The sequence below is a fragment of the Vespa mandarinia genome, chromosome 23, assembly GCF_050613455.1.
Source record: "Vespa mandarinia isolate Hongniang chromosome 23, ASM5061345v1, whole genome shotgun sequence".
Lineage (NCBI taxonomy): Eukaryota > Metazoa > Arthropoda > Insecta > Hymenoptera > Vespidae > Vespa > Vespa mandarinia.
In genome coordinates, this window is record NC_140832.1 from 3,539,903 (window position 1) to 3,567,303 (window position 27,401).

The 27,401-nt window shown below is 34.0% G+C and overlaps 1 protein-coding gene and 1 long non-coding RNA gene across 4 annotated transcripts in view; one reads left to right on the forward strand and one right to left on the reverse strand.

Moving 5' to 3' along the window:
• The window catches only part of Shrm (shroom), a 161,000-nt gene that overhangs the window by 125,558 nt on the left and 8,041 nt on the right, over nucleotides 1-27,401 (reverse strand). The gene's annotated exons all lie outside the window — the stretch shown is intronic.
• LOC118444425 (uncharacterized) lies at nucleotides 16,753-27,250 on the forward strand. Its single transcript, XR_004838971.2, has 3 exons — nucleotides 16,753-18,710; nucleotides 26,508-26,994; nucleotides 27,114-27,250. It is a non-coding gene; the product is annotated as an uncharacterized LOC118444425 (long non-coding RNA).

Below are 27,401 nucleotides of genomic sequence, written 5' to 3' on the forward strand. Positions count from 1 at the left end.
TTGTAAATATTATCAAGATTCGATGATAAAACGATAATAAATTGGTCAAAGAGGGAGCTTATACCTGCTTAAAAGATCTGTGAAATCGTAAAACACAACATCTCATCCCAACTCAAAAGATAAGCTTATATTAGAATTTTTTAAACGATCTTACATAAGTAGATAATTAAATTTCTCAGACATTTGGAGATAATGTTAGAAATTAAATATAAAAATAAATAACAACACTAATAATCCGTAGATAATTTTAAGAATTTTCTTTTGTGTTTTGCAAAGATTTTATAGAACAATTGTTTTTAATAATTTACTTAAACTATAGTTAAATCTTTAAAAAATTCACGGGTCACTTAAATTTTCATCGTAGGTCATATAATGAACCACGGGTCACAGGTTGACCATCTCTGGTCTACGTGATCAGATTCTTTGTTCTCACCGCACGCTCGTTCTTACAAAGCATTCCTCTCAAACAAAACAGTTTCAATTACGCAGCCTATTCACACGGACACATACGCTTACACACATACTTTACTATACCTTACCACGCCTACATATATCTTACAATATCTTACAATTTTCTATAAAAATATCATGCAAAATTTGTATAAAACTTGTTTCATATTTTTCATAGTTTTCAACTAATCTTTGATCAAATTACGTAACAAGACGTAATAAATAAATGTTAAATCTCTCCCTTTCTCTCTCTCTCTCTCTCTCTCTCTCTCTCTCTCTCTCTCTCTCTCTCTCTCTCTCCAATACGTTTATTCCTTCTTATCAGGCAGATCACACTCTCTCGATTGTTTGCACCTCTCTACCATACTCGCTCTTACTCCTCTTTCTCATTCTAGTATATACTCGTCATATTACGTCCTGTCAATCACTCTTCTTCCTAGTATTACTCGCATGTTTTCATTTGTTTTCTCATTTATGCACGTATTCTTTCATCATTCAAACAATCGCTACAATTGCTACGACAAAACATTGGGTTATTAATTATTAATACATTTTACATAACATACGTAGAAGTGAATATTTTAACAAATGAAATGGTTCTTTTTAAGTAATATTAATAGTAGTTTTTTTAGTTGCAAAAACGTTAAGCAATAAATCAATACATCTGATCAATATGACATCAAAATGAAAAAGAAAATATGATTAATCATAGGAGCGACGAGATAGATGATGTAAGAAAAGTTAATCGTTTAAATTCGCTTCAAAGAAATACTTATCACGTAAGATTATTTTATTCTGTCAATCAATCTTCCCTTTTCCATACACGCGCTAATTTCTCAATATATATACAAAATGCCAAGTCCTTTGTTTAATTTATAAAAAATTATTTGATTTTAAATAAGTTCCACTTTACCTCCCTCCCTTTTCTTACGCCTATAAATCATCTTTCCTTCGAGCCTTCTTTGTAAAAACATAACATATTATTACAATAATAATAATTATTATTACTATTATTATTATTATTATTATTATCGTTATTACCTATATTATTATCGATATTTTATATGTAAGATATTACATATAGTCCGATATATAGCACGACCTTCGAACCGACCCAACCTTTCACAAAGGGACAAATTTCTCTTTCAGGTCATTTTATGTTCCTTTCAATTCATTGTTACTAGTATCCTTTTCAGGGTTTACCATGTTTTAGAAATTCTTCCTCGCTAGTATACGAATTAACGAAGGTCCAAAAATCAATTAACTTTATCGAATTTCTAAGCTGAACATTCTTAAAAAAAAAACGAACTCTAGTACGAGTTTTTGGAACAAGAAAATCTAACATATAATAATATTTTTTTTAACTATTACATCATACAAAATGATGCCAAAAGTTTCTGGGTTATTTTAAGAATCAATTATTGTTTATCGATTCTTTTTAGGTGAATTATTTTCAGACTGTGAGAAAGTTTCTAGGCTTGTAGTTTTACAAGTTAAAAAATAAATTGACCCGAAAAAGTCTCGAAAAGGAGTAATTGATTTTTAAAATCACTTAGAAACTTTTAGTCTGTCCTATATTTGGCACACGTGGAATACTTTAATGGCGCCTATACGTCGGCCTGTTCTCATTCGAATGTAAACACGTATATATTTACACACACACACACACATATATATATATATATATATACACATATACTTTTATATATATACTTTTAGGTTGCACATTTGTCTCTTACATTGGTCTTATCACTTTCTCTCTTTTCGACTTTCTTCTCTCCTCTGTTTCTCACCTCTCCCAGTTATTCTCTCTTGGAGCTCAGAAATACCTCCTTCTTCTTTCACATTCTATCTCTGTCGCTCGTACTTCGCTCACATCGACGATCCGGGGGCAGGCGAACAAGCTGACGGCAGGTATGTGCATTTTTATGCGCCCATTTATGCCCACGCGCGCACTAAAAATAATCCCGCTTCGAGCCGTAGGATAATGAACACTCGAGAGCTAGCGGTTGCCGGGCGTGCCCTTCCTCGAGTTATCGTTCTTCGACTATCGATTTGATCCTTCTTTTTCTATCTCTTTTCAATTTACAATGAACATCTACAATGTGGCAATCGTCATTTTCAAATTGAATCAATTTTGAATCCTTCATCCGAATTCTATAGGTTATTATTATGACGTTTATATGAAATAAATAGTTTTATTTTTGTTCAAAAAGGGTTTGCGATGTAAACGACGTTGTCACTTTTATTTTATAGAAATTCTTTGGAGAAATTTTTTAATTTATAATAGTGTATCACAAGAAATATTTGAGAAGATAAAGGCGACTATATTTTTCAATCACCAGTAGTTAACGAAATAACTAAACTTTAATGAGATAGTTAAAAATAGAATTACCGCAGATAAAGAAAAATATTATATATACCTCTTACTTTTGTTTTCTTTATCAACTTGTTAAGTTTAATCCAAATCGAAGACTGACATTCCCGGATGTTTCTTTTGAGACAGTAAAAAATGAAATGAAGATGAATGAAAGAGGTACTTATGTTGTTCTGATATATTTACATCGTATACCCAATAAACTTTACGATAAATATTACGAACGATCAATGTTGCGCCATTATTTATATTACTTTTATCCAATAAAATACTATAAATCTTTCGTTTGAATTTTCAGTATCTTCCATACTTAAAAGATTTCTTCTTTGTTATCTTTAACAACTCTCTCGGTATCTAACGATATTCAAGAGCATCGTGATTAACATTAATACAAAATGCGCATCGAGGGTTCGACCGGTAACAATTATTCTTCGAGTTTAATTGACAGTCATAAATAAGAGTTAGTCGAAAGAATCCATTGATTCGATCGTCGTTCGATCTTTCGACCCACGATCGCCAGATCGCTGGTGAGCGCGCGCGCACCAGTCCACGGCGCTAATGATCGTAGCGCGATAACACGCTACGTAAAGAAAGAGAATGTGTATGTAAGAAAGAAAGGGAAATAAGCACACACACAGCCATAAATAAATGGCGCATCCTGCCCTTCGACTCTTCTCTCGCCATATATGAAGAGGGGTCTTGTCGACGCTCTCGCCCACGCCACCGTCGTGCATCTTATACTGAATTCTTCACGGTTGATTCTCTTGGCCAGCATTTGTGGCCTTCGTACTCGACGATGAATTCCGTGGCTCGAAAAAAATAAAATCGATGTCCATGAAAATGACTCCGAATAAATTCTCACGGTCCAATTTTAAGATGATAAACCGGTATGACGGCATCGATAAAAAAGATTATTTTTGTCCATCGTTTTATTTTTCTTCACGAACAAATAAACTTTTCATATAATTCTTTTCTTTGCATTAACCTTGCGATATGTATCGTGTAAGTAATTTTGTTTTAAACTACATCACGTAGAAAAATTTCGAATTAATAGGATAAAAATTCATTAAGATAAGTTCAATTAAAAAAAAAAAAACAAAAAGAAAAGGAGAAAGAAAATGTATTCTAAAGTTAAACGATAACTTATATGCGATAGCACAAAACTTCACAACTGCTCTAACTTCGTTAATAGTTTGAGTTTCGATATAATAAATTGGATGGATACTTTTGAATTCTCGGACATTAAGAAACTGCAATAAAAAGAAATACCTGCCTATCGAATTTTTTTTGTTTTTTTTTTTTTTTTTTTTTCCTTAAACCATCACAGTGACTTTCCTCCATAATAATAAACAAGTCCGTGAAGGAGATGCTCGTCAATGCGAGCTACCTTAGGGAGATAAGAAACAACGTTGAAAGTCGTGAACGGAAAGGAACGACATTCCAAACTCAAGATCGCCTCATACACTTCTTCCTTTATTTCTCTCTTCCGACTTAATGCCATAGGTATAGAAATACCAATGCGGACATATCGACAAGCAACGACGTCATATTTCGCCATGGTATACACACGCAAGGTAGGTGAATTAGCGTGATCGAGAGCGCGAACGCGTTCAAGGCCGCGGATTCCTTAGCACAGTAATTATGGAATACTCCGCTTCTTCGCGCCGCCTATCGCAACGATTTCTATTTCCCTTTCTTTCTCTTTTCACTCTTTCTAATTATTTCTTTTTTCTTTCTTTCTTTCTTTCTTTCTTCCTTTCTTTCTTTCTTTCTTTCTTTCTTTCTTCCTTTTCTTTTCTTTTTCGTATTGAAAATAATTGGGTTTGATATGCGAGATTGTTGGTAAGAAATTCCGCAGATTCGATAAGCCTATTCGATATTCGTAACGATTTTCGCTTTCACATAAATAGATATAATATTTCATGAGATATAATATAATTAAAAGTAATAGAAAAAAAGTTATGCGTAGATGAAAGCGTCTTCTACGAAAGGATCGGTGGCAAGGAATGTCGTTAAGGTTCACGGATGTACGATCGAGTTTCGCATGTGCTCACCGGACGATGCAGGAAAGGGGACGTTACAAACGTCCAAAGGAAAGACCGACCCTTCTAACGCGTTATTTCCTCTGAGAACTTCCTCTCTTTCTTCCAATGATTTCGAGACATTCTTTTTCGTTCTAAGATCGATTTCCTTCGTCCATTAGTCTCTCTTTAAACTCTTACTTACCACTCAGAGAGAACTGTAGTTTTATGTAATACTGACAGACACGATATATTTTATCATTCTCTTTGTAATATTATAAGACAAGATAATCAAGAAAATGTTTTGAATGTATATGTGTATGTACGAACGTGTTCATAAACGTCTCAATATATCCGGTTGAAGCGGAAATGCATGCCGCTTCTTTACGTTATATGTATTAAAAAACATCTACTTATAACGCATACGTTGACGATGCTAAAAACATATTAGTTTTGTGGTTATTAATTAAACCGGGATAAATGATCAGATATTTGCAAATGTATAATAAATGTATTTATTCTTCATCTTCTTCTTTTAATGCAGTGATTCATTTCGATTTTGTGTCCTATCGAAGATGAAGTGCATTTGGTGCACAATAAAGTGGATTTTCAAAGTTTTATGATTTTTTTCTTAAAAGTACGAATAAATTTAAAAGAAAACAGATTTATGATGTTTATGAAGATGATGGATTTAGCTAAAAGGACTGATTAAGAAATGATTTACAAAGTTTAAAACTGATCTTGGAGGTGCAAGTCTTGATGGTCCAAGAATGCTCGAAAGGATTAACATTCATGATAATCAAATCAAGAAATTAATCGAGGATAATTATCAACACTCTTTTCGCATACAATTCGCAAAATAGCAGAGGTATTAAATTTATCAAAAACGAGCATTTAATAAACCTTGATTACTAATCGGCACGATTACTTACCAGGCAATTCACTTTAACTTTTGCCTTCGAACGTTTGAATTGCCTTTAACGTCGTAGGCTCGTAAAAAAAAAAAAATACGACATATTTTTACGACGAGACACCTTCGCCAAAGAAGAATTCTTTCACGAGTGTTACGAGATTCATGGGAGAGAGATGGTAAAAGGGCTTAAATGAAACACGAAAGAGGAAGCCGGGAATCTCTATAAAAGTGGCGATCCAGATGACCAAAAGCACCGCGTCGTTGTTGTAGTCGCCGGTGAAGCCGATGAGATAACCGTCGGTCAGATTAGAGGACCTGTTTTCATGGTGAATTTATCGCCAGAACGTACGTGCAAAAATGCACTTTGTCGGCGACCAGCATCCACCATAACGAATCGGCAATACGCAGGTGTCGTTCGGTCCGATGAAATTAACAAAAAAAAAAAAAAAAAAAAAAAAAAAAGAAAAGAAAAAAAAACAATAAATAAATAAATAAAGAAAAGAAAAGAAAAAAATAAAGTAAGTTTATCGCAGTTTTAGTCGGCAAGTAATCGAAGTCTCATGGTGGTCGTGTTCATAAAAGAAAAGAAATTTGAATGGCTTTTAAGATTCATGGGAATTAGCAGAAGTGACAAATTCTTAGAGAATTAAATTCATTTGCTAATTAAACATGAAGTATAAATATTCAGAAAAATGCACACGGTAAAGCAGAGTTTTCAATATATAAAGTAATGTTCCGACAATAAAACAAGTTATTTATTAGTGAATTTTAAATTTTTTAGAAAATCTCTCTCTCTCTCTCTCTCTCTCTCTCTCTCTCTCTCTCTCTCTCTGAAACGAAATATATTTAAATAATTTATATGTAAATTTTTGAATTATCTTTATTTATCAATTTATAAAGAAATTTTATTTCGATCATTATAGGAGGATAAAAGAAACACTGCATGGAACACATCTACATAGAAAATATTACGTTTCGTAAGTAAATACGTTGTTTGGATAATAAAACGTTTGTATAATGAAGGCTCTACTTTATAAGAATCAAAGATGTTTGAACAGATATTAGAGATCAACCGACTTTCACAAGAGATCGAATTGACTGGAGATCGTACGAAAAATTTCAACTCGGAAGATTTAACGATCAGGTTTCTCGGCCTTGAAAGTCTTTCCGATCATATTCGCAAAACTTACGCAATTTCATCGAACAACGATCGGCTGAGAACTCATCAGACGTTTGATTGCCAGTCGTTGCCTAGGGCGCGTTTAAAATTCTACATTGCCAAAGTGTCATTAACCTAAGAGCAATGAAAAAAAAAGTAAGCAAATAAATAAAAAAAAAAAAAAAAAGAAAAAAAGAAATAATAAAAAGAACAAACCTACGAAGAAAGAAAAACAAGAAACGTCAAGTCTGATAGAAAATTTTATCGAAGAAAGATCTAAGAGAAACGATAGACGATAAGTTATTATTTTTATCGTTACGATAAGAAAGAGAAAATCTCATTTCGACCATGAACGTAGTTCGTGTTGATACCACCTGGGTCTTTGACTTGTCTCGATAATTTCTTATCTCGCGTCAAGAAGAAGAAGAAGAAGAAGAAGAAGAAGAAGAAGAAAGGATGAAGAAGAAGAGGATGAAGGGGAAGAAGATAGAGAGGAAGAGAGAAAAAGAAAGAGATATAGATAGATTAAAAAAGAAAAAAGAAAAGGAAGAAAAAAGAGAAGGAGCAAAAAAAAAAGACGAGCCAAGGAGGTGGTCTTCCTCTCGACGGGAGTCAATATTTGTACGACGGACTCTGTCACAATGGTGGTCATACGTTTATCTCCGGTACATTCCAAGGAGCTTTGGAGCCCCAGCATCGTCTTCTCCTCTCCACGAGTCAATGAGTTGGAATGTTCGCCGACTAGTTATCCGGTCGTCGATGCCATGGCATTGAATGTCAGGGACCACATCGTACCAGCTCCTGGTTGAGTCGCTTCAACTATCGAATATCGTTTTTGTCAGATCGGCATCGCTTGGCCGCTAAGTCGATTTTGAAAGCGAATAATGCATACACGAATAGGATTTTTCTTTTGTGTGTGTGTGTGTTTTTTTTGTGTGTCCGTTGACCGCGCGCGCTAGATCTTAAGTAATAAAAAAAAGAAGAAAAAAAAAGAAAAGAATTTTCCCAAGATCTATGAAAGAGACAATAGTCATAAATCAATCGAATCGAACGGGAAATCCTTTAATCTCATCCTGATGGTGTTACCTCCTAAAGGTTATCTTACGAAATAATCTTCAGTGACGAAGAGAAAGAGACAGAAAGCGAGAGAGAGAGAAGGAGCGATATCGATGAGTTCCTCTGAAGGAATCGAATACGATAGTCAGGGTCACGTTTTCAAACGGAGTCGTATTTGTATCACCTAAACAATCGCACACACAAATACAGGAAGAGGCACGAGTAGAGTCAATCGTTAAGTTCTTGCGGCAGGCTAGCTCGTGAAGTACAGCGGAGAGCGCTGGCACATTGAGAGATCTCCACCTCGTGACCTACGCCACGAGGAACTATTCGTGCGATGCGAGAAGCCACGGCTTAGTTGAGTCGAACCGAGCGTATCGGCCCTCGTCACGGCGCGGATGTTAGGAGGGCAAAATGGAGCAAGGATCGACACGACAGGGCCGTGTCTTACACGAAAGATGAATACGCTCGATATAAACTCCCACCCTCCCTGTCACCCTGTCTCGCTTGCCTGTTCGCTTACTTGCTTGGTTGACTAGCTAGCTGGATGGTTGGCTTGTTGGCTGCTTGTTCGTTGCTTTCCTTCTTGGTCGCTTGCCATGGCACATGTCGTGCATTCGGGTGTTACTTTCCACTCAAATTCATCGATCGTACACTATCACCGATTGTCCGATCGTCCGATTACCTTCCTCCAAACGGAACAGTTATTATTTCGAACGAAAAACCATCCCGGATTTGAGAGAGTGTCATCTTTTATGTCGTGTACTCGTTGCGTCGATGCAAATTGTGAATCGTCATCTCTTCAATTCTGATGATACTTTGCATCTTATTGTTCTATATAAAACTTACCAATACAGAAATAGGTGTATTCCGTAAGGGAGAGAAATAAAATCACGATTTCACGAAGTTTGCATTCGAAATTATTTCGTTCGATATTCCCCTTCGAGATTTGAGGACGATTAAAATCGAAAGAATATGGAATCGTCAAGTCGACGACACGATTGGAATTTCACGCTCACGAAGTTTACGAACATGTCGGACGTTGACTTTCTTGGTCGGGTCCAAGACCGGAGAGAGGGAGACAGAGAGAGAAATCTTTCGTCGACGTTCGCGGTCTTCGTGAGAATTCGCATAATCGTTGACGAATGCTAATGCGCTCTGCTGAACGAAGGAAGAAAAACCAGATTCACAAGTTTCGAAACTCTTATGCATCGAGAATCCTACCGAGCTCAAGGATCGTTCTTTCAATGTAACGAAATTGAGATCGAACTTTGAAATACATTGCCATCTTCCTATTGTTGAGCTAACACGCAACATTACACACGCCCACAAAACAATCACTTTTGCATTAATCATAATAATTTTATTATCTCATTCTGTGTTATTATATTATTATTATATATTACTCTTATGTTTTGTTTTATTATCTATATTATTTTATTATTATTATTATTATTATTATTATTATTATTATTATTATTATTATTATTATTACTATTGTTGTTGTTGTTGTTGTTGTTATTTTATTATTACCATTTTTAAATATCATTGTGTAATATAAAAAGATCTAAAAGTCTATCCCCACTTTTCAAAGATGCCTTCACAAAATCTCCATTTTCTCAGACTTTTCTTATTCTAAAAGACTTTAAATACACGCATCCCAATTGCTGAGATTACAACACCAAGAGTACAATTAATTATCATATATATATTCTTTTTCTTTATTTATAGAAATTATTATTATGCCTGATTAATTGGCGAATAATTTCATAAACTTTTATAATAGATATAACTCTCTTTCTCTCTCTCTCTCTCTGTTGTCGTCAGGTGCAAGTATATATAGCACAGCGAGCGATTATTCTCGGTTCGCGCCTTAACACCTCTTCTACGTACGAAAGAATTCGCAGCGGGCGGCCACGATTATCGATCGGTCGCTGATCGTAAAGTTCATTCGATCGAGATGACGTCAGTGCCAAAGTATACGCGGTTCTTGCTCGATGTACGATTTATAACTTCTGGAACTATAACTATCGCCGTCTATGACACAGACGCGCATGCGTGTACCACCAACAATCGTTTCTCGATATTTTTCTCGTATCGTTTTTTCTCATGTTCCAAAGTAACTTTATCTCCTTGATTATACCTTAGTAAGTAGGCTAAGGAGATTGAGTCGTTGCGTTACGATTACGGGACCGTAACTATTCATGATTTATAGCATGTAACTTGAATTTTCATTATTGAAAAATTCATTTTATTGGACGTTGCTGATTTTTATAATCTTTTTATTTTTAGAATGCAAAATGTTTTCATAGAATTCACTTTATCTTTCAAATATTTTATACTTATTATCTCATTAATATTATTTACATTAACAAATTATGAAGTCAAATATTACTTATCACTTTATTATACACTAAAGCAAATATAGCGATAATTGTTGTAAAAAGTGTAAAAAGTAAATTTGATTATTACGTTGTTCTTTCGTCCAAAAAAATATTTATATTTAAGAGGAATACATAGGGATGAGGTAGAAGATCGTATAGATATTTGAGTGAAGACTTTCACAGAGTCTACGATCGTCTAAAGATTTATTGCCTGAGAACACTCCTGTACTAATCGTACGTATAATCATATTTAATATAAATTATAAAATTATCTAGTATAATCAAATCGAATCTCAGATTATCGTGCAAAATTTTTAACAATTTACTGAACGAAGTAGAAGTAGCTTTCTCTCAGCTCTAATTTTAAGAACAAAAAGATAAACCGTTTATTAATAAAAGAAAGCAGGATTTCAATCTGAACAACAGACTTTTCGAAGTAACGCGAATATTTCTAATGAATTTGAGATGAGAAAATAAATCATATAATATAAATCATTTTATTAGAGAAAATAAATATAATATAAATCGTTTATCATTAGAAAACTTTAATGGCAAGAGTGACACGAATTAGCAAGGATTCTAGTAATGTCGAATGAAATCTCTATTTCCTAGGCCACATATTCGTCATAATCCATCGATGTTCTCCTTTTTTTTTTCTTTTTCTTTTTCTTTTTCTTTTTTCCATAGTCGTCATCGCGATAAGACGAGACGACGATGGACTCGCACGTTTTGTCGTACAACTCGTTCCAGAATCGGTTAAGACTTTAAGAACCCGCTGCAAACTAGATTCACTGCTCGTCGCCGTGAGCGTTAACATGGCTTCCGCGCTGTTAGCTACTTCATCTGCTGCTTGTGTGTGCGTAGTGTGCGCAAAAAAGGCTTGCGAGAGGCGTGCGGATGCCGTATTAGTGGCACGAATGCGGTGTACCACGTGTTTTATTTACATCCAGTGGTAGCAGTAGTCGATACCTTGGACACCCGATATCCTATTGGACAAATGAGACAACGAGGTCACTGCCAGTCCGCGATCGACCGGAAGGAAGGGGCTTGTATATCAACGTGATCGTACTTCCTTTCCTTCGAGAAATTTTCTATCTTCCGGTAACCTTCCACGTGTCATATTAATTTTATTCATCTTATATATTGGCTTGCGAACCTCGTCCTTTTTATTTCAAGGTAATAAATATTCTTCTCGATTTTATAACATTATTTTATGAATAAAATATTACGAAAATTTTATATTCATCTCAAATAAAATTTCGTGAAGGTGTGTCAAATGAATTCCATTTAACAAGATTCGAGAGAATTTTGACTGAGTAGAAATGTTATCTTCATGTGTCTATGAAACCTAACGGTGAACATTTTGGATAAATTTTATAATCCAATGTTTGTTTTCTCCCATGATTCTAGACTTATGGTGCACATTCTATATAGAAAATATTTATCTAAATTTCGTATAAATTTTACGTACGAAGAATTTACGAAACTACCCGAATATATTTAATATATACATTAAATACCTATATATTTAAACAGAAAAGACATTAGATCGTGAAATAGCGTCGTTAAATTTATTCGAACGACTCTGTTAAAGTTGTCTAAACATTGAGATCTTTTCTCTTCCTCTCTCTCTCTCTCTCTCTCTCTCAGTATATCTTTGTCTATTTTATGAGACGCTAAGTCGAAGTCGCATCGTAGGCGCACGCACAAAAGAACATTCTCACTCTAAGAACAGCGGCAACGCTTTTATCCTCGTGACCATGACCGGTAGATAACACCGCGTTGATGTCATTTTCGATTCTGTCCAGATACATACATTTCCGATGAACGGACGAGCATCCGTTCTAACACTGAAAAAAATTCGACGGACAGTCGTCGTGTAAAATTATCATTAAAAATTACCATTAATTTTGTCACGAGTGAAGATCACTCAAGTGAATATATTATGTTCTCTTTCCATTTTTCATTTCAGAAATCAACGAAATAAACAAATACAATGATTACAAGTGTGTATTATTATTTAATATTAAAAAACGTTTATACATATATTCTTTATCTTCTTAAAGTGAAACTTCATTGATGATATTTATTAAGGGTTTAGGTATAAAAGAAGAAGAATTCTCTTTGAAATTACGAAATCAAAGGAAATTAAGAAAGAAATAAAAGAAAAATCAAAAGAAAAAGAAATGAAGAATGAATATCTCTCATTTGAATGGGCCCTCATTTAATGACGGATTATAGCCTAACGAGCGTTTCTTTTGTTAAATCATATTAAAACAGAAAAATCGCTTAAAAGCGTTTGTGTGTGTGTGTGTGTATGTGTGTTGGCCGTAATCTCGGTGATGTAAGCCATAAAAATCAGGCGTGCGCCCGGTACATATACACGTACAAACATATACCTACTAAAATCGAATGGGTTACCCGGTTATGTAGATGATTGCGTAGAAGAGCACGAATTATTATAGTTGAAGCTACTGTTCGTCGTAAAGACTCCTAACTCTCTTTCCGCGATGCATCAAGATAAATTACAAGCGGGATGGAGCCTTTCATTGAACTACCACAAGCGGAAACGAGAGCATCATGCTTGTTTGATGGAAAATACAATCTCGTAAAAGACTTAACCGTGAGAAATTCTATCCGACCTCCATTTCGTTGCTCGAGCTTGAACATTCGACGATTATTCTTATAAGAATGGTCTCTCTTTTCCATATCCGCCAACAACGTAACGACGAAAGACGCATAACGGTACACATTTCAAGAGTGGGGCTAGTTGAAATAGAAATGTCAAAAAGTTCTCTTAATGGAATTTTGTCGTTTAGTGTGAAATGCGTTCATGTCAATGACAGTTCCTTGGTAAAACAACAATGACGAATAAGGCAATCTTGAACTTTCAAGATTCTTACGAAGTTATCGACTTCTACTAGTAAAAAAAGAAGTAAGCGAGGCGATCGTTGAATTCTTCGAAAGGTTCGCTTCGTAATACAGCTCGATTTCAAGCGAGAAAATCAAGAGACGATGCTCGATGCCATGTTATTATAGCGTTTTCTCAGATCGTCATGGTCACCGGGGTTGCGTTTGTTATTGTTGCTTACCCAATCGATTCTTTTCGAGTACAAAAAATATTTTCCCGCCCTCTCTCTCTCGCCTTATTTCTTTTTTCCTTTTTGCACTCTTCGCTCAAGGCTACGTACCCGTTTGATCTTTGCGTGGCTTAAAAAAAAACAAAATGAACAAACTCTTGAAGAGAAACAACGAGAGATGATAAGTACGCTTTTGTGCGCAAGAAAGAACACCCGGAGGATTCGAACGATCCGTAATAACTGTCTACCGCGTTTCTTAACCGTAATGATATGGACTCCGTATTATGCTTTCCTTTTCTACACGCTACAACGTTTTATTGTAATTTATATTACGCGCTCACTATCTTCCGATATGATATTTATACTTAGAAATTTACGTAAGTGGAGAGTCGGCAAAAGTGAAAGAAAAAAAGCTGAACAACAATTTATTCATTATCTAATTTGATTTCTTTCGATCGAGACTATTCATTTTTTGCTAACGTACTGTCAAAAGAAAAAACAAAAGAAAAACAAAAGAAAGAAAGAAAGAAAAAGAAAAGAGAAACTATTTCGTTACGAAAAGGACGTATGATCGTATGAGTAGGACCTCTTTTGTGTGCTATAAATACACCTGGCAACAAAACTTATCGATCGTCGGCATATTCCATCAGGATGTTAGCGGGATACGTATTAAGGCCCCTTCTACTCCCTTCTCCTGGGGGCAGATACGAACGTGCCTACGTCTTCCGGTAACAAATTAATTTCGTGTCTCGCCCGACGTCAAGGCCCTCGCGACTGTTATGACATTAAAGGCGGCAAACGCAAATCCTATTAGGACACGTGGCATGTAGGTGTTATACAATATATCGCGAGGCACGTTCACGAGATCTTTTCGTGCGCACGTGTATCTGCAAATCTTGAAATCTCGATTCGCTCTAATTATCGATCACTTCGATTCGATATTATACGTGGCTCTGTTTGTACGTAGATACGGACGTGACTTTACGCCACAACTCGTTGGGTCTTAAGAGACGAAAAAGAAAAAAAAGACGAATAAAACAAAAGAATAAAGAAAAAACAAACAAAAAAATAAACAAAAAAGAAATTGCCAAGAGGAAGCGTTATTTTCCATCGTGACGTTGTTTCGAGATTCGATACGATAATATCGTATTGCGGAAGAATCCTATAGAAAAAAATACATCTAATCTGAGACTGCACTTAGACGGTGATATTAAGAGTTCTAATCTTGATTTTTTAATCGTAATAACCCACAGGAATGGTGTCACGAACACCGAGTACAACGAAGAACGTGACGCAACATTCAACAGTCATCTGTCGTATTATTTTATGACCCTATTCGCATTCACGAGCGATAAGCCTTTTCCCTTCTCTCTTCGTTTCCCACTTATACATCGTTCGCGAACAACGTACATAAACGTACGTACTTATGTATGTTACTGTATGATACACCTCGTGGAAGACGTCGACACGTCCAAATCGATTTTCAAATTCTATCAAGAGATCCTAGATAATCTAATAATTATCGGGAATAATAAGCGCGTATGCAAACTTGGTCCCAGTGACCTAAACAGGCAACTCGCTGTTCACTGAAACTAGTTAAATACGTTGAATAAAATGCAAGCGTCGTAATAGAAACAATTCTCTTGGAACATCGAACACTGTAGCTTTCAAGAAATCCGAAGTAATCATTTTCATTTCTTGTGCGTAAACTTTTCACTGAGATTAAATATTACGATAGTGACAAATTCAAGTCGTCAAGTTTAGTCACCTGATTTATTTATTATTCTTTTATCGACAATTGGTCGATAATGCGCACGTAGCCTAAGTATCGTGGATATTACGATTTCTAAACGATGATAATAAATGTAACGTTTTGTCGCCTAGAGATGTACGCACTTGGCCGATAACCAGACGTTATCAATGCTTTGTGAAACGTCCGGAAAGATAAAGATAAGGGATTTATTTGTTCACTAAGTGGGGAGAGTTTCAAACTCTCTAGAAAGAAGAACGTGTCAAGGTACACGACATTTGCTCCAGTGCCATATATATCCAATCGGTCGTTTTTTCAGATAAAGACAATTTTCTATCACATCAGAAGTAGGATAAACAAATCTAATTTCACATTTGAAATCGGTCTGCTTTCTATCGTGAATCGCTCGTACGATGCTTGAGAATATTGTGTGATAACGCCATTAGAAAAGATGGTAAAAATGACTGTCGCAAATCTAGAAGACGTTGTGCGACAAATGTTAGAAAAAATGAAGGACGCTCCCGTATTAATGATAATTAATGTTCCATCTACTATTTCTCATCCTTTGATAGATGCAATGCATGAATTTACTGGGAATAATTTGTGTGATGATCCAATAATATGGTGTGATCTACTTGAGAAAATTATACACCTTCATATAAACTGTCTTGCCGTCTATGGTTTGACGGATGCCACTAAGAAATATTATCATGGGCGGAAGGGAAGATCATATACTTGGAAACATTTCCAAGTGAAAATTTGTGCACTGTTACGTTGTTCTATACGATCGTACGTACGTTCTCAATATTCCAGATTAAAATTGATATCTATTTGGAAGAAACCAACCGAGTAGCACTTAAAATAGAAGAATTTATCGATTATTCTTTATGGTTTCCGTATTATGTCTTATATCGATGTACGCGTGGATATCTTAATACCGGTGACGGTACTTGTGTGTCTATTATGCAAAAAAGAATAGGAAAAAGTCGCAGTGTTGAATTAAACAAAGAATTAAGGGTCATAAGGCTAAAGGAAAAAAGCAATAAAAAAATAAATTGTGTGTGTGTAAAAGGAAAACGACGGCTCACATCAATACTACTTCAAAATATAGTCGCACATTATACACAATATACATTATAGAAAATGGAGTAAACTGTTCATTAATCAAAGAATGGATTGCGAAACGGGTTAATTGTAAAGTTACGCCTAAGATGAACCTGATTCTTGGAATTGTAAATGTACCAATAACAAAAATTGTTCATTTAAGTGAAATGATCCTATTGAAAGATGTCACAATTAAATATTCTTGAAACTACGTATTTTTTAGAAAATGTTGTTGTGAAATATTTTCACACTGTTTAAATCATTTTCGTAGCACATGTACAATTTTTGTTAGAAATTTTGGAATTTATTAAAATATTTCGGCATTATAATGCCGAAAACGTAATTGAACTGGAATTCCTGGTAGATTTTTCTTTTCTGATAGCTCGCAAGTAATTCTATCTCTTATGTAAACTTCAAGTTGATCTCTGTCCAGTTGTTCAGAGAGTAGCCACATACACGCATACATTAGATTTTAATATAAAGCGTAACAATTCAAAAGGATATTTGAATATCTCAAGTTTGCAAAAAATCGTCTATTCGTACGACTTAAAAAAGATTTACTTAATTCTTGAAATACTCGTTATTTTGAAGTTGGAAACGGGAACAAACTGTAACTCGTCGTTAAGATCGTTGTTGCACGTAATTTTATTTTTTATATCTATACCGAATCAATCAATCCAGCAATTTACAACGGTAGAGTAACCACGCACTTTTTTACATTTTGATACGATATTTGGATATTCTACATCAAGTAATTTCGCAATATAATCGTTTATTACACTTGTCGCTGTATCAAGAGTAAACTGAAAAAAGTAGCCTGCGGTTATGTTTAAAAAATTTCCAAAGTAAGAGAAAATAGAAACGAAAAGAAAAGAAAACGTACGTCTAGCGATCATTTTCCTTTCTCTCTTCCGCGAGAGGAGACAGACAGAGGGACGGACGTATTACGTAGATAAATACGTATTTCGAGACTCGTAATCGAAGGAACATACGTAAGTACTCGTGAGCGATAGTATCGATACCGCTAATCGACATTAGCATTCCAAATGTCAATTTCGATACATTGTGTGTGCGTGTGCGTCTGCGTGTAGAATTGCTGTACCAAGAGGTCGATCTATGTCTGGCGTTGAAGGAGGTTCGGAGGGACAGAGGAACGGAGGAGGGTTGGATAAGTCGTATCGGGAGAAAGTTACGAGTGTCGTGCAGGCGTACAACGGAATAAACGTTAGCTCGCAAAGTATGACAGTGCTAAATGGTCTCGAACGTGTTCGCGCTATCGACACACCAACTCGATTTTAGCACTCGGTGCTCTCGAACCACCCGGCTCGAGAGCAGCCTGAAACGACTCGAGATGCCTATTTACGATCGCATTAAAGCGAATACATTGTATTTAAATATCAAAATGTTCTGTGAAACTTCTTATTATCCTTTCGGTGTGGCAAGTTTTGCCAATACGCAAATGAATAATCAATGGATCGTTCTAACGTCGATAGTTTGCTTCCTCTATTGAATCGTGTTTCTCTTTCTTTGTTCTAAGGTACACTGTGGGAATAAAATTTCACTCTGAAGTAGGTTAAACTGTAACAATGCTTTATTTTAGGCTTTGACTGACGAATGTCATAAATAATGAAAATCTTTATTTGCAATGCACTAACGTGTCATCTGGCTCTTTCGTCGTTTATAAATTTGTAATTATTGTCTAGTTCAAAATCGTCGGTTCAATAACAAGATTGTCAAGTGTCGATATTTATGGAGGAAACATTACGATAGACTCGATAAATTGTCCTTAAATTACACGTATGATATAAACAAACAATGTTTTTATATATCGACTAGTTACTGGAGTTTGTGTTGTTCCACTTTAATAATATTTTAATTAATAATATTAAATTTATTACATTCCCCTAAACTTCCTTAATAATAGTATCCTTACGCAAAATGGAACATTTCTTATATGGCATATTTTAACTTCTTAAGTATTCAATGCCAAATCGTTCCGTGGATTCCAAGAAAACGAAAAAAAGAAGAAGAAGAAATAAAAGAAATAAAAAAGAAAAAGAAGGGAACGAAGAGATATGAAATTCCTTTATTATTAATTCCAAGTCGGTTGGTGTAAAATGCAAAATGTCGGAGACGCCCACCTTCCTTTGGTGACATTGGCAAGAATGTTTTCAAGAGCGATAAAAGCTCCGAGAATATCGTAAATCTTAAAAGAATGAGCCATTGAGAAAACAACGCTGCACTCGAGAAAACACGATAAGATTGTGCCTTATGTTCGCGAGATACGGAACTCCGTTTAAACTTAAATATAAAATTCTTTCATATACCCGATGCTATATGCGATTTCAAAATGAAGAGAAGAAAATGATTTTGTGACGTGATTCTACGCAAGGATGCGTCCTCGGAAGTTAACTTGGTAAGTAATCGGAGCCGACCGTTTCTGTGCTCCATTAAGATTTCATTTTCTTTTCTTTTCTTTTCTTTTCTTTTCTTTTCTTTTCTTTTCTTTTCTTTTCTTTTTTACCTCTTTCTCTTTTTTCTTTCGTTTTGTTTTCTGTTCTTTTATTCTTTTTATTTCTAACACCGACCCAATTCAATCGCTTTGAGAAGCATGCCCAGACTTTCTTAACGCATCGTTAATTTCTAAACGCGTACTCCGTTATCGCACGTCGGTTAATAAAATTACAACCTCGACGCAGAGCTCCGATTTTACCAGGAAATTGACGATAAGCGGTCAAGCAAATGCTACGCTCTAAAACAATTCTAAAATCAAACGCGATCGCGAAATATCTCGCACGCGAATTCAATCTTCCTATTTTATATTCTTGTAGGAGCACCTGGATTTATGTTTTATAATTATAGTCGCGAGATCTTCTTTTATGATTAATAATTTATAATTTCAGATATACCTTTCTGCTCCCTCTCTCTCTTTCTCTCTTTTTCTCTCTTTGTTTTTCAAAGATAATTTCGTAATATGATATACTAGTTTCTGTTCGCTTTAATTGATAATGATTAACTGTGTATTTACGTTATGACAAGATAAATACAATAATTTGCAAATTATTTTGAAAATTGTTCGAGCTATTTTTTCTCACATAATAATAAATTATTCCGTGATCTTTTCTTTTTTCACTTTAAAATATGTTTCATTTTACAAATAAAATTTATATATTTAAAAAGTACGTCATAAAGCTATGGTATGATTATTCACGAGCACCAACTGGAATCGCAAAACAATAGGCTCGACTAAATAAACAAAAACATACCAGTTATCAGTTCTTTGTTAGGCCTGCAGAATAGAAAGAGAAGTACTAAAATACGTGGCAATAAACAAAGAAGGTAAAATAATCTCAAGATTATTTATGTTTTTAGAAGGATAGTTTGAACGTGTGGTAGCGAAAGTAACGCGATTTAAATTTATTTTTGAGATATTCCAATTATATTTTATGTGTGTTATATTGTGCATTATATTATATATGTGTATTTTTTTTTTTCTTTTTTTAATATAAACTCATAATACTTATAAGTTTATATTTTAAGCATTTAAATATAATTTTATAAAACCAATTACTTTCTCTTTCTCACTCTCTCTTTGGCTCCATAATAATTATTACATATCTAATTATGCATTCTAAATATATAATTTGGAATTTCCTATTTCTTCTAATCGTTTAATTTTCTTTGTAAGTATTTATAAAAGAAAACATTCGCAAAAGTTAAGGAAAGAATTTCAGTAGAAATCAAAGTTGTACTCGATCGATGATTCCAAAAATAAATTACTTACGAATTCAAGAATCGACGTAGGGACAACGTCTTCGACAGTATCTTTCAAGATGCACGTCGGAAGCAAAGCGCAAAAAGGTTGAAAGGCGTAAACGAAACAACGTTCCAATCGCCATAAACGTCGCGCATTATCGTAATCGTAAATCGCGTAGCACGGTCGTAGGATAAAGAAGAAGAAAAGAAGAGAGATCGTATTACCACAACGATAATCAACGTTGATGTTTGACATGGTAGAGCAAGATCACCGAGTAAACTGTTCCTCATGAGTCACCATGAAAATAGAAGAGAAAATAACCAGCTTTTATTTGTATTACTCTCGAACCTAAGTCAATGAAACCTCGAGTACCTGCGCCAGGTAACAATACTTGTAGCAGCGGGTTGAGTACTAAAGATATTGGGTTACCCATAGATCATGGAAAAATTTCTCATGGTAGTTCAGTCAATTTTATTTGTCTTTCTATTTCTCTTTCCTTTAAAGAGGCGAGCAATTGTGACGGTTTAAAAATTTGAAAATGTTTCTTTTTTCTTTTTTTTCGCATTTTCTTAATACCTTCGAAAATATAGATATTTTAAAATTATTACATAAAAAAAAAACAAAAAAAAAAAAAAAAAAATTCGAGCTACTAACGGAGCTGTAGCAGTTGTCGTGAAGTTACGTGCGATAGTTTGCATGGGACTATTAAATTTTAACCATCTATTACGCCATGTAACTGAAATTACACGCCGATATATAAGTATGTATTTTTAGTTCATATCGTATGATTTGCATAAGGTTAATGTTTGCTAAGTATAAGTTATACTTACGCAGAATTATACTAGTGTAAATTATACTATAAGTTTATATATTGTTTCTTCTTCTTGTAGATGTGAAAGAAAAAAATTGGCTTGTCAAAGCTTATCGATTAAACGCTTTTCTTTATCCGATTTATTTGAAGTTCGCACAGAATGCTTATTATATAAAAGAAAGATTATTTTCAGATGCACACTTAAAAATATGAGTTTTTACAAAAAGTTTAAAGTATTACCATATGCATTTAAAGGGTTTATTTACTTAAAAAAAATATAATTTTTTTACAAGCTTGCTGATTTTGTCAAACAAAATTGATAAAAAAATTCTTCCATCGATGTCATTGCTGCAGCTTTCCCTCTTAACGAAAACAATAAAAATTAGAAAGAAAATAAACTTCTCTGTTATTATATTCTTAATAAACTGGAATTCGAGTGGAGCGTTGACTACTCATTCGAAAAATTACTTTCCAAACTTTTCGTTTCACTTACAACCTGGGACTTCTACCAAAATAAAAAAATACCGGTATTATACCGGTATTTTTTGTTTGTACCTTTTTACCGTTATAGAAACCGAAAAACGAGAATACCGGTATTACGTCATACCGATATTCGAAGAATACTGATATTTTTATGGATATTTATTGGTAACTTTTTCGGTTTCTCTATTTTATTACAATTTTTAAGATATTTCTAAGCAAAGATTTAAAATTATTATTGTTTTATTACCGATATTATATTGACATAATTGTACTGAAACCGATATAGTATCAAAATAGTTTTTATCAAAGTTGTTGAAGAAAAAAAAATAGAATTATCCATGATACTATTCTCTAGCTTTGACAGTGTTATTAACATGAGTTAATATCATCTAAGGACGTTGTTAATTTATAAATTAATTTTTGTGAAATATGTTTTTATTGTTTTTAATTATTAAGAAAGAAAAATGTGTCTTAATCATATCTAAAAAAAAATCGATAAAATATCGGTATCAGTAATAACGGTTTGTAAAAAACCGGTATTTAAGAAACACCAGTTTTGGACCTTGTATCGGTCCTTATTTACGATCGACGATCGATTAAGCGAAGTTTTTTATCACGTCATTCTGATAGAACGAAAATTTGGTGGAAAAAAAAACAACAGAAAAAAAATAGAAAAAAAAAGAAAAAAAAACAAAAAAGAAAAAAAGAAGAAAACAGAAAAAAAGGAAAAGCAATGAAATTCGATAAACGAAACGTTTCAAATTAGCAATACCGTTCTCTATTCGTGATTTTCTCAGATTATTACGACTATAAGAAACGCGAAAAGTCGCGTTATGTATGTTTAACCTGACATTCAAGGAATTGTCTGTCGCAAGAATGAAAGACTGCGCAAGCAAGAACGATGCTTGCCGCTAAAATGTATGAAGGAAACACAGCGAACACCCGTTTTCTTTAATTGTGCTCTCCTCTAGGAAGGATTATTACCTACGAAGAACGCACATAACGCGGAGAAAGGCGATCCAAATGGTTGCTGCAGCGTCTTCTTCGACTAATACTTCGTAAGTATTAGATTACTAATCGAGAAAAGAGAAAGATAAGTAGTACTATGAATACAGATTACGAATTAACGAAGAGAATGGAAGAAGATACGATGACTATGACGAGAGAATTAGAAAGAACGACAGAACCAGTCTAATCCTTGGCATTCCTCGTCGAATCGAAGGAGAGAGTCTCGAAACGGTAACAGCGATAGATAGCACAGAGAGCTTCGCGTAATTGCTAATAATTATACCGATAATGAGATCACGTCCTAAGCTGGTTCCCCGACGTTCCGCGAGTTCACGTATCGATCGAAATTCCTTCGAACGTGGAGAACGAGAAATCGAAAGAAAGTGGAAAGAGCGGGATGATTGGGAAATACGATCGATGCGTTCCAGTAACGACGTTAAATATTTCTACTTTAAAAGTAGCGAATTCTTCGTACGATTAACATTTTATTTTTGTAAAAACAGTCCGTGATTTTTTTTCTCTCTCTCAATTAATTAAACCTATGCATTTGTACGTATGTGTCTGCGTCTGTGCTTGCCCCCGTGTCTGTATATGTGTGTATGTATATCTAATAATATATAAATCGAGCCGTTAATTGTCACCCGGCAGTGTGTGTGCGTTTTTCAGATATCGTAGATAACTAAGATTTATGCGCGGCGTCTTACATAACTTATCATTCTCTTTTACTCTAATTGATCGTAACGAATCGGCTCGCTTTAACTAACCAAATAAACCGGCAAGTGGAGGGAACACTTAGCATTTTAATACCGGAGAACTTCGTTTATTTCGTACGAATAAGCGTTTAGAGAGATACGATCAAAGAAATATCACTTATATATTACGCAAAAAAATTCTCTGGCATTCTCGTTCGTTATTATACGTATGAGAATACCGAGAGCTTCCGATAATTCGTGTTTGGAAACCGTTATCTCCTCGACAAATTGAGAATCTTCATTACGCAACGAGTAATGAGCGATTATCGACGGATAAATCGATCTATGTATATCTATCGTGGAAGTTACTTTCGTCGCGAATGAAAAAAAAGAAAAAAAAAAAAAAAGATATGTTAATAGAGAACGATTAAAAGGGTTAACAAAAGCAAAAAAAAAACGAGACTCAGTCTTATAAAATTTACGAAATGGATCTTCTCCGCTCGTCGTACCATATCAAAATTTGAATCAAATTTAAATTATGGCAATATATTATATACTATAAATATAATAACAGTAGGTAATATGTGGTCTTAATGGAGTCAAGGACTATAGATTTTTACGATCACCGGTATCGATATACTCCGATTTTCTGTAATGGAGTCGATCGAGTTTGCTCGAGTGAGACGCGATAGTAAAAGAATGTAACCGGACTCTAAGATAATGATATTGATTGTAGGTACGTCTATATATATATATATATATATATATGTATATATCACGAAAATAGAACTCGTTAGATTTCATCGTAAGCACCACACACACACACACACATGTATACACGTATGGTAAATAAAAGAAAATATGATAAATAATTTAAACATTTTCAACGTTTTCCCGAAAACATATCAACATACTCTTTTATCAATATTTTTCTAATCGAAATCTTAACTTCCTCTTGTATATATAAACACGAAGATCGTATTAACGATCAACGATAATAAACTCAAGAGCATCGTCATTCTAGATCATAAAAGCATAGTATAGGTTTGGTGTTACATTAAATAAAAGCAAAAAAAGCTAATAAGTGCCGTTAATGTCGATCATTCTGAGATGCCGTTGAAAACTAACCATTACGCATAACAGCTGCTAGCGACAGATCAAAGAATATAGAAGAAAATAATAATTAGAATCATTAGAATCCCGGACATATGATTTTTAAATGGTAGAACATCTTACAACTTGTCGTTTAGGAAATATATTATAATTGTTCATGGCTTAAAATATTGTTAGAATTAAAAAACTGTATAAGTAAAATGCAAAATGAATACTATTTTAAGCTTATACTTTTTACAACAAACAAAATATCTCGATATGTTTTATATAACGCCTCATGACATTTTATTGGTCGTTCGAAGTAAAAAAATTTAACTTGTTTAACTTAATTTAGTTAAGAAATTTATTTACCTTTAAAAATAATGCAATTATTTTTGTTAATTGCTTTAAAAAGAAGGATTCAATGATATTGATTTATATTTCTTCGATTTCTTAATTCAAAAGATAATTATATCGAGTAATTTTCTTTTAGAGAGAAAAAAAAACAGAGTATCTCGATAGATTGAATCGGTCAATAAATAATGTCGGAATTATCAATATTTTATATCTTTAGTATTTTTTTATTGAAAATTTAATATCAGAAAATTCCGATAACCTACTATAATGACCTGCAAATTTAAATACAGCGCATTAACATTTTTCTCCGTTCGTTAGAAAAGAAAAAGAAAGAAGAAAAAATTAACAACATTAGCCCAACTTAACTTCGTTAAATGTTTTTTGAGATGAAAAGAAAAAAAAAAAAGAAATTATTCGATTTACAAGTGAATAAAATTGCTTTTGTTAACTGTTTCGTAAAGAAGGGGTGATTTAATGGTTTCACTTTCGATTTCCTCTCGTTCTCGGTATGAACCAAGAGCCTACTCGTTTTCGATCGGACGTCAACGAAAGAAATCGCGGTATATCTATGGCTACACCCAAGAGAACGGCCAAGCGGGTGGTCAAGTGGGTGGCCAAGCGGGCGGTGGCGCATGGAGCAATAATTTTCCAACGATCGTTCACGGTTCGCGAACGTACCGCGGACATAATGACCCTTTCCGTTCACGAGGCCGTGTCATCGACATTTGCGGAATCGCTCATTGTCGCAAATGACTCTCAGCGACCTAACAAAAACCCTGCTTCGACTTGGCACCGTGCAAAATGATACTGCAAGCCCATAAAATCGCCTAACCACAATCGGCGTGCCGCCATTATCTATTATCGGTGCGTTATAAATCGCCTCTTGCTTCGAACAGATCGGTAGATCAGCGCACGAGTTCTCGATTTGGTTAATAGCGAGGTCATAAGAAAGAAAAAGAGAGAAAATCAGAGTGAGAGAGAGAGAGAGAGAGAGAAAGTGAAAAAAAAAACAAAGTTTATTTCTAGAGATAAAGAGTATAAACAAAATAATAGAATTATGAATGAGTAGTAATACAAATAAAAAAAGAAAAAACATAAATGGTATAATAAATACGTAGGCATTTAGCAACATACTCCAAATAAGAAAAATAATTTCCAAAGGAAAAAGAACAGAAAGTAAAATAGGATAATATTAAAAACGTGGAGAGTAGAGAATAAATAAGTATTATAAAATATATAATTATTCTTTCAAGAAGAGAGAAAGAAGAAGAAAGAAAGAGGGTTATTATGCTTTAGAAATTTCTTCTTACTTCTATGAAGAGATTCATAGGATTGGCATGCGAGTGCGCAATTTGATTAATATCGAATTTACAAGAGAGAAAGAGAGAATGAAAAAATAACATTTGTATGTGTAAGTACGTGTCAAAGTTTTCTATGATCGAAATAATGAAATTACAAATGAACAGTAATACAAGAAAAAATAATCATTTAATAAATACGTTGGCATGAAGCAGCACATTCACCATAAGAAGTAAAAAGGTCATTGCAAAAGAAAAAAGGAATAGAATATAAAATGGAGACTGAGGCAAAACTTTCAAGATGAATTTAAACATCAATTATTCATATTTGAAAAGTATTAGGTTAATTTTTTTTCGGATTGTAAAAATCTTCCTAACTTCGTAATCTTACAATCTGAAAGAAAAAAGAAATTAATCTAAAGAGTTTCGAAAAAGAATAATTGGTTTTAAAATTATAATATTAAGAACATGGCACAAAATAATAATGAATAAAATAAAAACTTTATATTAAAAGTTTACGTATATATACATATATATTATATAGATTTACTAATTTTTATTTTTTAGCTCTTAAATAACTTTTACTGTTTCTAACAATTTATTTAATTCTTATGCAAAAATTAAAAAAAAAACTTTTAATATACTTAAGAGAAAAATGAAAGAAAAGCTATATTATACAAGAATAAATTGTACAATCATTAATTATTTCTGCAAGAAGAGAGAAAGAACCGATAAAAAAGAGAGAGAGAGAGAGCGATGAGGAAGGAGGAGGGAGTCGTTTGTCGCGGCAGCCATTCGCTTTCCGCATGGAGTATAAATTAGAAGCGGTGCAACCGTGCGTGCCACGCGCGATCCGGCACGCCAAGACGAACAAATAGGCCAAGTGGAAAAGGATTTGGGTGACTGTATATGGTTGCTCTCGACACTGTGTCGAATCGGACGCGTCCTTCGATCCCAGAAGAAATTTTCTTCGGTTTTACTTTCACGAAGAAAGATCATCGATCTCTGGACATTCTTCTTCTGTTTCTTCTCTCTAATGTCCATCCTCGTTCAAGATCTGTACGAAATCGAAGGTCATCTTATGCAAGCAAGAAATGACGATGCAATATAGCATCGAGCAAAATCTTTTTTATCCTCTTGATTAAACAACAATAAAATATAACTTTTATAGATAACACCATTATATTCTCTGGAAGTAATAAGTAAGTACATATTCATGTACATTATGTATTTATATAGATACGTATATAAATGGCAGGTAACTCTATAATATGGATACTTTTAATAAGTTGTACTTTTATTTTTAATACATGAAATATAGTGAAATGCGACGCATACGAAATTCAACGTTTACTCAACAGCGTATCGTTGTCGACTGAGGACTTGAAGGACGGTGCTGCCTGACAAGGACACTCATAAAGGTCCTTTCTAAATGATAGATATCTATTTTTAACAATAGCACACCCAGGTATAAGGTTCGAGTATAATGTCAGGTACTTTCCGGAATAATCTCGGATATATGTATATATATATATGAATGTTGCATAATATCATCTTATCAATCGTTTCTTGAATGTATTTTTTAGAATTACTAATGTTGATAAATACA